Genomic DNA, 14,528 nt, shown 5'->3' with positions numbered 1-14,528 from the left:
TTGGCCACCCCAGTAAAGCAAAATCAAGGTCTCTCACCTAGCCATGGTCAAATTTCAGATTTGTGAATAAAATTAATGCTGTCACTGTTCTAAGCCACTAAGATTTACAGTAGCTTTTTACATGGCAATAAATAACCAGAACAAATTCAAAATAATATGTGGCTTCTTCAAATGAAACATAAAGCCCCAGGTAAATCTTCACACATTCTGGTCTGCATTTAAGAATTTCAAATTATATCCAGCCAGATCTCCCCCAGTCCCAGGCCTACTTGCTAGGTCTTGCTTTGGTTTATTGCCTAGACCTGCAGTTCTCAACCAGGAGTGATTTTGCCTCTCAAGAGACCTTTGGCAATGTCTGGACACTGTTAATTTTTGCCACAACTGGGGAGAAAACACAACTGACATCTAGCAGGTAAAAGCTAGGGATGCTGGTAAACATTGTACAATGCACGGCACAGTCCCTCTTACCCCAACAAAGTATTATCGAGATTAAATAGCAGATTGAGGCCTTGGACCCTGATCTGGCCCAGCAGTGAGATACCCCATTCTTCCCCATGATTCCCTTCATTATATAGGTCTGGATTTCTCAATAAGCAATGGAGGAAAAGGGTGAACAGGGGCACTAGAGTTGGAACATCAGGATTATCTGTAAATATTCTCAACCTACACAAGTGAGACTGTGGTGCTTAAAACTGGCTATAAATTAGAATAACTTTTCAGGCTTCTTTTTTCCTTTGAAATACCAACTGTATTTAAATAGCAGCTCAACCTCTAACTCAAGAGATTCTGATTCAAAGAATGCTGGATGGCAGGAGTTTTTAAAATTTACTTACATGATTCTAACATGTAGAATATTAGCCTCTTTACCTGGAGATTGTGACTCCTATATATATATATCTTTATACACACACACACACATATATATATAGATGGAGTCTAAAGAGTGAAATAGGAAAATCCTCACAGGTGAGTATGTCAGCACTCCCCTTCCTCGTTGCCTACTGACAAACTTTGGCCTAAGCACTCTCGGGCACTTAGCCTGCCATGCTATGGCAAGAAAAGTACCTGTGCCAGATTCTCAGCTTACTCTTCTGCACTTCTTTGGGACTGAAACACATCCTAAGACTCAGTTAATGCTTGTTAGGCCAGCAAGAAGCACAATTTAGTAAATATTGAACAGCCAGTTCAAGTATAATAAGATCACTCTGCTATGTACGTTTACTAGATTTTCATTAGAAGGTAGATATAAAAATATCAGTCAGTATTCTTAGAATTTTACCACCTGAATGTCAAGATTAATCAAATAATATATATAATTTACATAATTCAAGATGAGACAGAAGCTGTTGATAGGATGTTATCATGATGTGATTCATCTCCTTCTACACGGGACTTGTCTTGCCCCACCCCACCCCCCAAAAAAACACTAGGTCAGTGAATGCATTGTCATCTGCCTCAGATGCTAAGCAATGGAAGTCTGCTCATTAAAAAAAAGAGTTGGGTGGAGAAGGGAAAAAAGTGAAATAGGCTATTATTATAATAATTATTTTGGCATAACTGTGTTATTTTGTCATGACAATAAGCTTTTCTGAACATGTTATTATTGCATTACATTTGTGGTAAAAAGAAAAAAAATCAAAACAATGTTTTTCTTTTAAAAATGTATTTGTTGAAGGAAAACACTAATTTAATAAATTAAATTTCTCAAAAATTGTCAAGTTCTAACTTTACTGTTTTTAATTTTTCCCATTAAACCCAAAGCCAGAAAGAATCTTTAATGTGTTTTTTTACTGAGTAAAATTATTTTTTCACCCTCTTTAAAACATAAATGTATGTGTATATCTTGAAATCTTCTGTCTTGGGACCTAAAATAGATTAGAGAAAACCAAAACAGAGTAAGGTTTCTGGAATGGTTTTTCAAGCTCTGCTATCCTTTTAAAGTAGGCTTTATGGCAATTATGCTTCGAGTTGTTACATCTCTCCCTTCTCTAGAAACATATAGTTAGCTATCTGGGTAAAATGAACCTTTAAGTTCTTCAAACTCCTATTATCTTTTAACCTTTCTAATACTCAAAAAAATACTTATAAATAGTTTCTTAAAGGTGCCAGGCCCAGTGTCTTACTGAACACTTTATGTAAATAACAAAACCTGTTACAGACCTGTCATATGTACATCTTTGCTTGAGTGTGTCCTTAATGCTGTCTTCAGTGTCCATGATGGAGGCCATATATTATTTGGTTTCAGGATCTAAAACCAACTAGGCAGGATCTAGTTTCACAAAAGGAAAGTTGTTTTAACAGGAGAGAAGCTGATATAATTCTAAACCACTTCCTATAGGCTGAGTAAAATACAGAGAGAAGAGGCACAATGGAAAATGGTGAGGACCAGGACACAGAACAGGTTAACAGATAATCACTATTTGGTCAAAGGAATTGTGAAAAGATTGTAATTTTACTTATGCCAAATTCCACTGGCTATAACGAGTTCCTGCTGCACTGATATTAAATGTTCAGTTGATCCTAAGGAAATAAAGAATTGAAGGTTAGGCACTACTCCTCTGTCCATAAGCCTCTAGTGCAAGGATCATTAGTGCAAGTGAAGTGAAAGTCACTCAGTCATGTCTGACACTTTGTGACCCCATGGACTATACAGTCCATGGAATTCTCCAGGCCAGAATACTGGAGTGGGTAGCCAGTCATTCCCTTCTCCAGGGGATCTTCCCAACCCAGGGATCGAACGCAGGTCTCCCACATTGCAGTTGGATTCTTCACCAGCTGAGGCACCAGGGAATCCCAAGAATACTGGGGTGAGTAGCCTATCCCATCTCCAGTGCATCTTCCCAGCCCAGGAATTGAACCAGCATCTCCTGAATTGCGGGGGGATTCTTAACCAACTGAGCTACCAGGGAAGCCCTGGGTCAAACTTAACTTGGTACAAGTATCAAACTTAAATGTCCTCAGGACTCTGACATGTAACATAAATAAGCAAATCCAGTCTAGGTAAATGAAAAGCAGTAACATGATTACAGTGAAAAATGGTAACTGATTGTCAAAGAAACAACAGGGAATGGTGAAGACTGAAGCAAACTGGGGAGCCTCAGCTCCTTAGGTGGCAGCAAATATGCAATTCTAGCTCACTGCCTTGCAGAAATGTAAGCCTAGTTGTGCCCCACATTCTGATTGTCCAAGAGAAGCTGAAGTAGGGTTTTTTGAAATCTCTTGATTTTAAAACATTTCACACACACACACAAAGCAATAATTCTTTGAACTACTCTAAGAGTGGATAGTATGAGGGCCAAACAAAATGTGTTCATATTTGATGCTGAAACTTGTGTTTCACAGACTAGACGATTCAGGAAATCCAAGCATAAATAGGGGTGTATTTTAGAGGAAAAGACCTCAGCTAACAAAAATACAAAAGTGTAACCATTAGGCAAGGATGTGAAATTCAGACTAAGGAGCAAGTCTCATGTTTCTTTTGCTAATCTTGCCAAGATAGATTAAGGGTATCTTAATAAAGCCAATCTCCTTTCCCTTGGTCATTTGATCTCCTTTAAAGCTAAATGTGTTGGATATTTTCCATTCACCCATCCAGTTCCCTTCTCTACCCTCTGTGTGTCCCAGAAAGCTGGTCAGTGTGGACTGCATTAAAGAGCTACTTCATCTCTGGCTTCCACAGTGTTTGTGTGGCCCACTGGTAGGAGTTTGGAGGATAGGAAGAAACTGACATCTGGGCACTTATTTGCCCTGCTTATTCCCTGCTGGCTCACTGATTAGCTCCTTTCTCTTGATCTGGAGACCATCTATACACAGATCTTCCATGCCCTTTGTGGATGCATTTCTTGAACTATTTCCTCCTCCTGACCCTTCAAGACAAGGGTTCTAAAGCCTCCCCACTGTTATAAGGCCCAAGGGACTATACCATCACTTGCTCCCTTCCATAAAATCCATCCTGCAAACTTCAATTACCTAGCTTAACTGTGCTTTCTATTTCCTGCTGGGAGCCTGCCTTAAGGTGCCATTTTAAAAGTCACAATCATTTCCCAGGGTTGGGATTTTAACTGGGCAAAGCTTCTCATCAAGCCCTTTAATTCTTATTTTTCTGGGTCCTTTGAAAAAAGCAAAGCTTCACCTTGGAAATTTGTTAAGGAAGAATCTTATTATTCAAGAATTTGAATAAATGTTTATGCAAATATGTTTATTATTAAAGTAGCAGAAAAACAATAAATAATTCACATCCTATCTTAGGAGTATGCCAAGTCCCTTTTGTGTGTCCCACCAGTTTCCCACTATACTTTGCTCTCTGCCTTGAGGTGCCAGTCTTTCTAGAATCCACTACTGCCTGGCTTAGGGATAGGTTTTTGCCAATTATGTGTCTTGATCAGAGAAGAGGGAAAGAATGAAGTAGGGGTAGTTATTCTTCCTGTCCCTTCCTGAAGATGACCTCAGCCTGGCTTTGACTTTTCAACAAAGATGACAGAACTTGTCAAGAAATATCCACATACTAAGTACTTCTGAGGTCCAGCAATACACCCTTCTTTTGCCCTTTGAAGCCTAAGGATAATGATATATCTCCCCATGGTTTCTAACTCAAGGATAAAACACTATCACTGGACTCTATCCCCATGTTTGCAAATAGTCCTTTTATTGTCAAATACTCTTCAAATTACCCAGTTTAAGCATATTGTCTATTTTACTGCCAAAAATTTAGTGGAATCAGGAATGTATTTAAGCAGACTGAACTACAAACTCACTTAACAATAATATACAACATAGAAAGAAATTTGCAACAAAACCTGTAAATCCAGTATGAAAAAAACTACATAAAAATAAAGCAAATGAAATTCACCATGCAAATGTAATATGTCCTTCATATTTTCTGTTATAAAAACATAATATTTTAAATAAAAATTTTCCTTTAAAGATTACTTCAAAGTGCAAAACATTTTAGATTATACCTAGAGGAATCCAGAAAGTGGAGAAGGGAATGACAACCCACTCCAGTACTCTTGCCTGGAAAATCCCACGGACAGAGGAGCCTGGTAGGCTGCAGTCCATTGGGTCATACAGAGTCGGACACAACTGAAGTGACTTAGAAGCAGCAGCAGCAGCAGCAGCAATCTAGAAAGATGTAGACATGGCAATAAAATAATTGTTGAGAATAGCTTAGGACAAAGAAGAAGAAAAATTAGGGAAAAAAATGTTCAGCTGAGGGAAAATACTACGAAAAAACCAAGCAGAAGTGCTTGTATAAAAATCAAGATTCTGTTCTGTATAGCACATAGCTGGAAACAGATGGAGGCAAGGAGCATGCCACTGAAAGTAGTACCTGGAATGTGCTTTCAGAATATTCAGAATTTCATACCTGAGGCTAAGGGTCTTTCATGGCTTGGAGAGAGGTTGGGAATGGCATAAGATGAAACATAGATGGGTTTAAGGAAAGAATAACAAGTTTATTTACTTATTTACTAAATTATTTTCTCTTTGCCCAGAGTTTTATTTAATTTACTTTTTAATTGAAATATAGTTTACTTATAATGTGCTAGTTTCAGGCAGGATATATAGTAAAGTGACTCAGATATATATATATATATATATATATATATATATATATATACACACATATATATATACATACATACATACATACATACACACACACATACATATTGCTTTTCAGATTCTTTTCCCTTACAGGTTATTACAAAGTACTGAGTATAGTTTTCTGTGTTATACAGTAGGTCCTTTTTGGCTATTTGTTTTATATAGTAGTATGTATATGATAATCCCAAACTCCTAATTTATACCTCCCTTTACTTTCCCCTTTGGTAAGCATAAATCTGCTTTCTATGTCTATAGGTCTATTTCTGCTTTGTAAATAAGTTCATTTATATCATTTTTTTTTAGATTCTACATATAATCAATATCATATAATATCTGTCTTTCTCTGTCTGGCTTACTTCACTTAGTATGATAATCTCTAAGACTATGTTGCTACAAATGACATTATTTCATTCTTTTTTATGACTGAGTAATATACCATTGTGTACATACACCATATCTTCTTTATCCACTTATCTGTCAATGAATACTTATGTGGTTTGTCTTTGCTGCCATAAACAGTGCTGCTATGAACACTGGGTGCCTGTACCTTTTTGAATTACAGTTTGCTCCAGGTATACACACAGGAGTGGGACTACAAGATCATATGTTAGCTCCATTTTTAGTTTTTTATGGAATTTCCATACTATTCTCTATAGTGGCTACACCAGTTTACACTCCACAAACAGTGCAGAGGGGTTCCTTTTGTCCACACCCTCTCCAGCAATTATTATTTGTAGATTTTTTGATGTTTCTGATCAATGGGAGGTGATACCTTATTGTAGTTTTGACTTTGTTTCTCTTCTCTACTAATTAGCAATATTGAGCATCTTTTCATGTGCCTTTGGTCATCTGAATGTCTTCTTTGGAGAAATGACTTTTTAGGCCTTCTACACATTTTTTTTTTTTTTTTTTTTTTGCTGTTGAGCTGCATGAGCTATTTGTATATTTTGGAGATTAATCCTTTGTGGTTGAATCATTTAAAAATATTTTCTCGTATTCTGCAGGCAGTCTTGTCATTTTATTTATGGTTTCCTCTGCTGTGCAAAAGCTTTTAAAAGTTTAATTAGGTCTCATTTATTTACTTTTGTTTTTATTTCCATTACACTAGGAGATTGATCCAAAAAGATACTCTGTGGCTTGTATCAGATTGTTCTGCCTATGCTTTCCTCAAGGAGTTTTATAGTATCCAGTCTTATACTCATGTCTTTAATCCATTTTGCATTTATTTTTGTATATGGTGTTAGGGAGTATTCTACTTTCATTATTTTACACATAGTAGTCTAGTTTACCCAGAACAAGTCATTGAAGAGACTGTCTCTTCTCCATTGTATATTCTTACCCCCTTTGTCACAGATTAATTGATCATAGGTGTGTGAGTTTATTTTGGGGCTTTCTGTTCTGTTCCATTGATTAATATGTCTATTTTTGTGGCAGTACCATACTGTTTTGATGACTGTAGTTTCATAGAATAGTATGGAATCAGGAAGCCTGATTCCTCCAGTTCCATTTTCCATGCAAATGGAAATCAAAAGACAACTGGAGTAGCAATACTTACATCATACAAAATAGATTTTAAAATAAAGTATGTTATAAAAGACAAAGAAGGACATGACATCATGATCAAGGGATCAATCCAAGAGGAAGATATATTTAATAACAATAACATAATTATAAATATATATGCACCCAACATAGGAGCACCTCAATATATAAGACAAATACTAAGACCATAAAATGAGAAATCAACAGTAACACAATCACAGGGGGAAAATTTAACACCCCACTTACACCAATGGACAGATCATCCAGACAGAAAATTAATCAGGAAACACAAGTCTTAAATAAAACATTATACCAGATAGACTTAACTGATATTTATAGGACATTCCATCCAAAAGCAGCAGAATACACATTCTTTTCAAGTGCACATGAAACATTCTTCAGGAGATATCACATGCTGGGCCATAAAGCAAGCCTCAGTAAATTTAAGAAAGCTGAAATCATTTCAACCACCTTTTCTAACCACAGTGCTATGGGATTAGAAATCAACTACAAGAAAAAAGCTTTAAAAAAAAAACACAAACATGTGGTGGCTAAGCCATATGCTACTGAACGACCAATGGATCAATTAATATAAATCAAAGAGGAAATCAAAAAATATCTAGATATAAAGGACAATGAAAAGACAATCCCAAACCTATCGGATGAAAGAAAAGTGGTGTAAGATGGAAGTTTATAGCAATAAAACCTTTCCTCGGGAAACGAGGAAAACCCCAAATAAACAATATAATTTTACACCTAAAGCAACTAGAGAAAGAACAAACAAAACCCAAAGTTAGAGTAAGGGAAAAATCACAAAGATCAAAGCAGAAAGAAATAAAATTGACACCAAAAAATGAAAGAGGTAAATGAAATTAAAAGCTGGTTCTCTGAAAAGATAAACAAAAATGAAACCTTTAGCCAGACTCATCAGGGAAAAAAGAGCTCAAATCAATAAAATCAGAAATGAAAAAGAGAAGTTACAACTGATATCACAGAAATACAAATAACTATAAGCATCTGCTATAAGCAACTGTATGCCAATAAAATGAACAACCTAGAAATAAAGAACAAATTCTTAGAAAAGTACAATCTCCCAAGTTCAAATCAGGAAGAAGTAGAAAATACAAACAATGCCAATTACAAGCACTAAATTTGAACCTGTGATTAAAAAGTTCCAAACAAACAAAAGTCCAGGACCAGATAGCTTCACAGGAAAATCACAGCGAACATTTAGGGAAGAATTATGCCTATCCTTCTGAAACTATGCCAAAAAATCGCAGAAGAAGAAACACTTCTGAACTCATTCTATGAGGCCACCATCACCCTGATACCAAAACTAGATACAGATATAAAAAAAAGAGAAAATTATAGACTGATATCATTGATGAACATAGGTGCAAAAATCCTCCACTAAATACTAGCGAACTGAACCTAAATAATGCATTAAAAGTACCATACACCATGGTCAAGTGGGATTTATTCAAGGATGGAAAGATTTTTCAATATCCACAAATCAGTGTGATACACCACATTATCAAGTTGAAGAATGAAAACCAAATGATCGTCTCAATATATGCAGAAAAAAGCTTTTGATAAAATTCAACATCCACTTACAATAAAAATTCTCCAGAAAGTGAGCACAGAGGAAACATACCTCAACATAATAAAGGCCATATATGACAAGCCAAGAGCTAACATCATACTCACTGATTAAAAACTGAAAGCATTTCCTCTAATTTCAGGAACAAGACAAAATGCCCACTCTAGCCACTTTTATTCAACATAGTTTTGGAAGTCCTAGCCGCAGTAATCAGATAATAAAAGAAAAAGAAAAAGAAAGAAATGGAATCCAAATTGGAAAAGAAGTAAAACTAGTAGTAAAACAGTGTTGGCAGATGACATGATACTGAACACAGAAAATCCCAAAGATTCTTCCAGAAAACTACTAGAACTCATCAATTAATTCAGTAAAGTTTTAGGATATAAAATTAACATACAGAAACTGGTTACATTTCTATATACTAATAACAAAAAATCAGAAAGAGAAATTAAGGAAACAATCCCATTTTTACCACTGCATCAAAAAGAATAAAATACTGAGGAATAAACCTACCTAAGGATGCAAGAACCCTTACATAGAAAACTAAAAGACACTGATCAAAGAAATTGAAGATGACACAATCAGATGGAAAGATATACTATGTTCTTGGATTGGAAGAAACAATATTGTTAAAATGACTATACTACCCAAAACAATCTACAAATTCAACACAATCCCTATCAAATTACCAATGGCATTTTCACAGAACTAGAACAAAAAAATCTTAAAATTTGTATGGAAACACAAAGAACACCAAATAGTCAAAGCAATCTTTTTTTTTTTCCCATTTATTTTTATTAGTTGGAGGCTAATTACATCATTACAGTAGTTTTTGTCATACATTGAAATGAATTAGCCATGGATTTACATGTATTCCCCATCCCAGTCCCCCCTCCCACCTCCCTCTCCACCCGATCCCTCTGGGTCTTCCCAGTGCACCAGGCCCGAGCACTTGTCTCATGCACCCAACCTGGGCTGGTGATCTGTTTCACCCTAGATAATATACATGTTTCAATGCTGCTCTCTTGAAACATATCACCCTCGCCTTCTCCCAGAGTCCACAAGTCTGTTCTATACATCTGAGTCTCTTTTTCTGTTTTGCATATAGGGTTATCATTACCATCTTTCTAAATTCCATATATATGTGTTAGTATACTGTAATGGTCTTTATCTTTCTGGCTTACTTCGCTCTGTATAATGGGCTCCAGTTTCATCCATCTCATTAAAACTGATTCAAATGAATTCTTTTTAATGGCTGAGTAATATTCCATGGTGTATATGTACCACAGCTTCCTCATCCATTCGTCTGCTGATGGGCATCTGGGTTGCTTCCATGTCCTGGCTATTATAAACAGTGCTGCGATGAACATTTGGGTGCACGTGTCTCTTTCAGATCTGGTTTCCTCAGTGTGTATGCCCAGAAGTGGGATTGCTGGGTCATATGGCAGTTCTATTTCCAGCTTTTTAAGAAATCTCCACACTGTTTTCCATAGTGGCTGTACTAATTTGCATTCCCACCAACAGTGTAAGAGGGTTCCCTTTTCTCCACACCCTCTCCAGCATTTATTGCTTGTAGACTTTAGTCAAAGCAATCTTGAGTTTAGATTTGTACTTTAGAAGGAAAACTCTCATAGCACTGTGGGAGTGAGATAGCTGGGAGTTCAAGAGAAAGATGAGAAAAGCCTGAAATAAGGCAGCAATAAAGGAATTACACAAGAAAGAAAAGACTGCAGAAACTTCACTAAGGTGGGATTAATAAAATTTGTTAACTAATGGAAGACAGGGGTTATACAGCATATATTTCTGAGAGAACAGTAATACCTAGGGCATGCCTAAAACACAATACTCTGCTACTTTAGCTTTGAAAAGGGTTCTTTTAGTGAATGAAAAACAGCTTGCATTTTGTTGTTGTTGTGCTTTATATTATACTGAAATGTGCATCTTTATAAAAAACTTTATTTATGACTCTTTAGGAGGCAAATTTCCCAGATAGAAATTAATGTTTCAGATATTTTATCTCCAGGGGATCTCCCCGACCCAGGGATTGAACCTTGCTTTGTTTCCTGCATTGCAGGCAGATTCTTTACCATCTGAGCCAGATTTTATTCAGTTCAGTTCAGTTCACTTGTTCAGTCGTGTCCAACTCTTTGCGACCCCATGGACCACAGCACGCCAGGTCTCCCTGTCCATCACCAACTCCTGGAATTTACCCAAACTCGTGTCCATTGAGTCGGTGATTCCATCCAACCATCTCATCCTCTGTCGTCCCCTTCTCCTCCTGCCTTCAATCTTTCCCAACATCAGGGTCTTTTCAAATGAGTTGGCTCTTTGCCAGATTTTATTACACGTTGTCAACTAATTGCAAGAAAATCTGAGTCAATTTACCATTCTAACATTAATGAGTTCCTATTTCAACCTTCTACTGTTAGACTAAGTATTGTCATTTAAAAATTCTTTGAGCATTTAATGCGTAAAAATGGCATCTGTTTTTTCATTAATAATTTTTGGATAACAGACAACCCTGAACCTTCCCCCATGTTTTTAAGCATTTGTATTCCCTATCCTTAAAACATATGCTGATGCTTTTTTGCATATATGTCTATTGTAGACTACATATTTTCTTATCCGTTTGTATGAACATATTCTGTGTTAAGTATTTTTACCTTTTTAAAAAATATTTATAAACACCTAAGTTTTAAAGAATCATCATCAAATTTGTTGATTTGTTCTTTTGAAATTAGATACACTATTTTTAGAAAGAACTTTTAGTACCAATGCCAGAAAAAAATATATATATATGTATGTATATGTTGACTTAAAAGTTTTACACTAAGCTCTTTGATCCATCATGAATGCATTTTGGTATAAAGTAAGTTTCTAGTATAAAATAGTTAAGCAACAGGATATATTCTATAACATATGGAAATTTAGCCATTGTTTTATAATAACTTTTTTTTTGAAAGTCACTCAGTCATGTCTGACTCTTTGCGACCCCATGGACTATACAGTCCATGGAATTCTCCAGGCCAGAATACTGGAGTGAGTAGCCTTTCTCTTCTCCAGGGGATCTTCCCAATCCAGGGATCAAACCCAGGTCTCCCTCATCGCAGTAGAGTTTAATACATAAAATATTGAATCACTATGGTATACACCTGAAATTAATATAATACTGTAAATCAACTATACTTCAATTAAAAAAAAGAAAGAAAAGACTTAGTTTCACATAGAAAAATTAAAATTAAAAAATGCAATGTTTACAAATCCATGTTGGTTTTTTCCTAAATAACTCACAATTGTCCCAACACTATTTTTCACTCTCTCTGCATTGATATTCCATGTATATTTTGTGTTACATTACATTATCATGGTTATTAGATCCTATTTCTAAGCTCTTCTATTTATCAACTCAGTCATCTTTTTCTTATTTTTGCATATCACTTCCAAATCAGGTTCTAATATCTTTGAGAAAAGGGACTGGGTTTTACTAATGCTTGTATTTTCCATAGGCCCTATCACTTTACATGTAGTAAATGTTCAATAAATATTAACATATTTATTACATAAATGTTTAAATTTAATATCCTGCATGCAATTTGCAAAGAATTTCCTCAGCACTGTAAAAGGTTACATTCTTCAAGGTGAAACATGAAGTAATTTTGAAATTGGAGAAGGGGGATGAAATTGGAAGCGTTCCAAGTTTAAAAATGCCATGTGAATTTGATTAGAATAATTTAAATTTTGTAGTGACTTCATTCTCCAGAGGCGATGTGATCATGAGAAAATACTGAGAGAGAGAATTTTAGTCGTGGGCTTACTCTGAATTACCAAAGCTCAGAAAAGCTTTAAGCTGTGTAATGATGTGCAAATCAGTCCACATACCATTGTGGCTCAACAGATGAACAATGTCAATGGTGAAATGTTGTCTTTACAATGTCTGCTGATACCTTTATTTGGGAGAACCAGCTGTGAATCCTTAACACTGCTATACATTTAGAGTATTGAGCAATAAAGCAATAAGATTTAAAATATATATTCATTTCTCCTCCTGAGTGCATTTGAGTTTAAACGTGCTAAATGTTAAATAAAATCAGTGTTAAGTATGTTGTCCCTGTCATGTACAAATATGTGAAGCTTTCACACAGTTATTATATCAAATTGTACAGGATGACTTCAGGCTGAAAAGACTGCGAAACAATCTGTTTGATTAAGGAGACATTAAACTAGACCATCATAAAGAATGCTAGGATTACAAACTTCTATATAAAGACATGCTCACTACATCTATTAATGTGGGTAGAGAATTGTATAGTTCCAGAAAAGGAAAGTTATGTATTCAGCAAAACCAAAGATATTTGATGTTATTTTTATGACAATATGCAAGTCTTGAAATAAGTATTTATGTATTTTCAATGTTGTTTACATTGTAAAATTAAAGCAACCTAAATTACCATTACAAAATCTCTTGGGATAATATGTGATGGATTCTAACAGGTTTCATTTCCCTGTGATTCTCTTTTTAAAGTAGTTTTAGGTTCCCAGCAAAACTGCGTGACGACGTACAGAGGGTTCCCTTTTGCTCCATATCCTCCCATACTCTGCTTCCCCCACTATCGACATTCCATTTCACAGCAGTACAATGGATGAACCTACACTGACATACCAGTATCACCAAAGTCCAAGGTTTACATTAGAGTTCACTCTTGCTGTATTTTACATGGAATGTACAGTGACATACATCCACCACTGTAGCATTATACAAAGAAGTTTCACTGCTCTAAAACTCTCCCATGTTCTATCGATTTACCCTTCCCTCCCCTTTTAACCTGGCAACCATCTTTTTCCTGTCTCCATACTTCTGCTTTGTCCAAAGCATGCTGTATGGTTGGAATCATAGAGTATGTAGCCTTTTCACATTGCCTTCTTTTACTCAGGAACATACATTTAAGGTTTCCTCATGTCTTTTCATGGCTTGATAACTCAGTTCTTTTTAGTGCTGAATAATACTTCATCTGGATATACATCGTGTATTTATTCATTCATCTGAAGGATATTCTGGTTGCTTCTGACTTTTAACAACTAAATAAAGCTGCTATAAATGTCCCATGTGCAGGTTTTTGTGTGGAGATAAAGTTTCCAACTCCTTTTGATAAACAGCAAAGAGTACAAGTGACGGATAATGTGAGCAGGTTGTGGTTTAGTTTTGTAAGAAACCACCAAACTCTCCCAAAATGGCTCTACCAGTTTGCATTCCCACCAGTAGTGAACGAGGGTTTCCGTTGCTCTACATCCCTATAAGCATTTGGTGTTGCCAGTGTCTTAGATTTGGAACATTTTAATAGAATTGTAATAACACCTGGTTTTAAGTTGCAATTTTGATAGCTATTTTAATTTCATCAGTGCATAAATGAATAAATTCAGTCTCAGGGAAATTAAATAATTTGCCCGTGATTCTACAGCTACTAAGTAGCAGATTAAAAATTGTTTTTAACAGATTCCAAAGCCCTTGTGATTTTTATTCTGCAGGCTGTCTGTTAGCTAGACAAGAATAAAATTCAAATTCACACATGGAGAATACCACAGAGTAGTTTCCAGACTGATTATTACTTGTTTTAGTTTAGGTTCCTCCAGAAGAGGACCCTGAGGATAAGGAAATATCAGGGAACAGTGGAGAAAGGAAGGAGGGAAAGGCAGTGAATGAAGGATGTTTGAATACACATATCTCTGTGAGCAACTGCAGCTTAGTCCTACAGGCAATCTAGGGAAATAGTGCTCAGTATTACTC

This window comes from Odocoileus virginianus, chromosome 1 (genome assembly GCF_023699985.2).
Source record: "Odocoileus virginianus isolate 20LAN1187 ecotype Illinois chromosome 1, Ovbor_1.2, whole genome shotgun sequence".
Classification (NCBI taxonomy): domain Eukaryota; kingdom Metazoa; phylum Chordata; class Mammalia; order Artiodactyla; family Cervidae; genus Odocoileus; species Odocoileus virginianus.
This window is presented reverse-complemented; position numbering follows the sequence as displayed.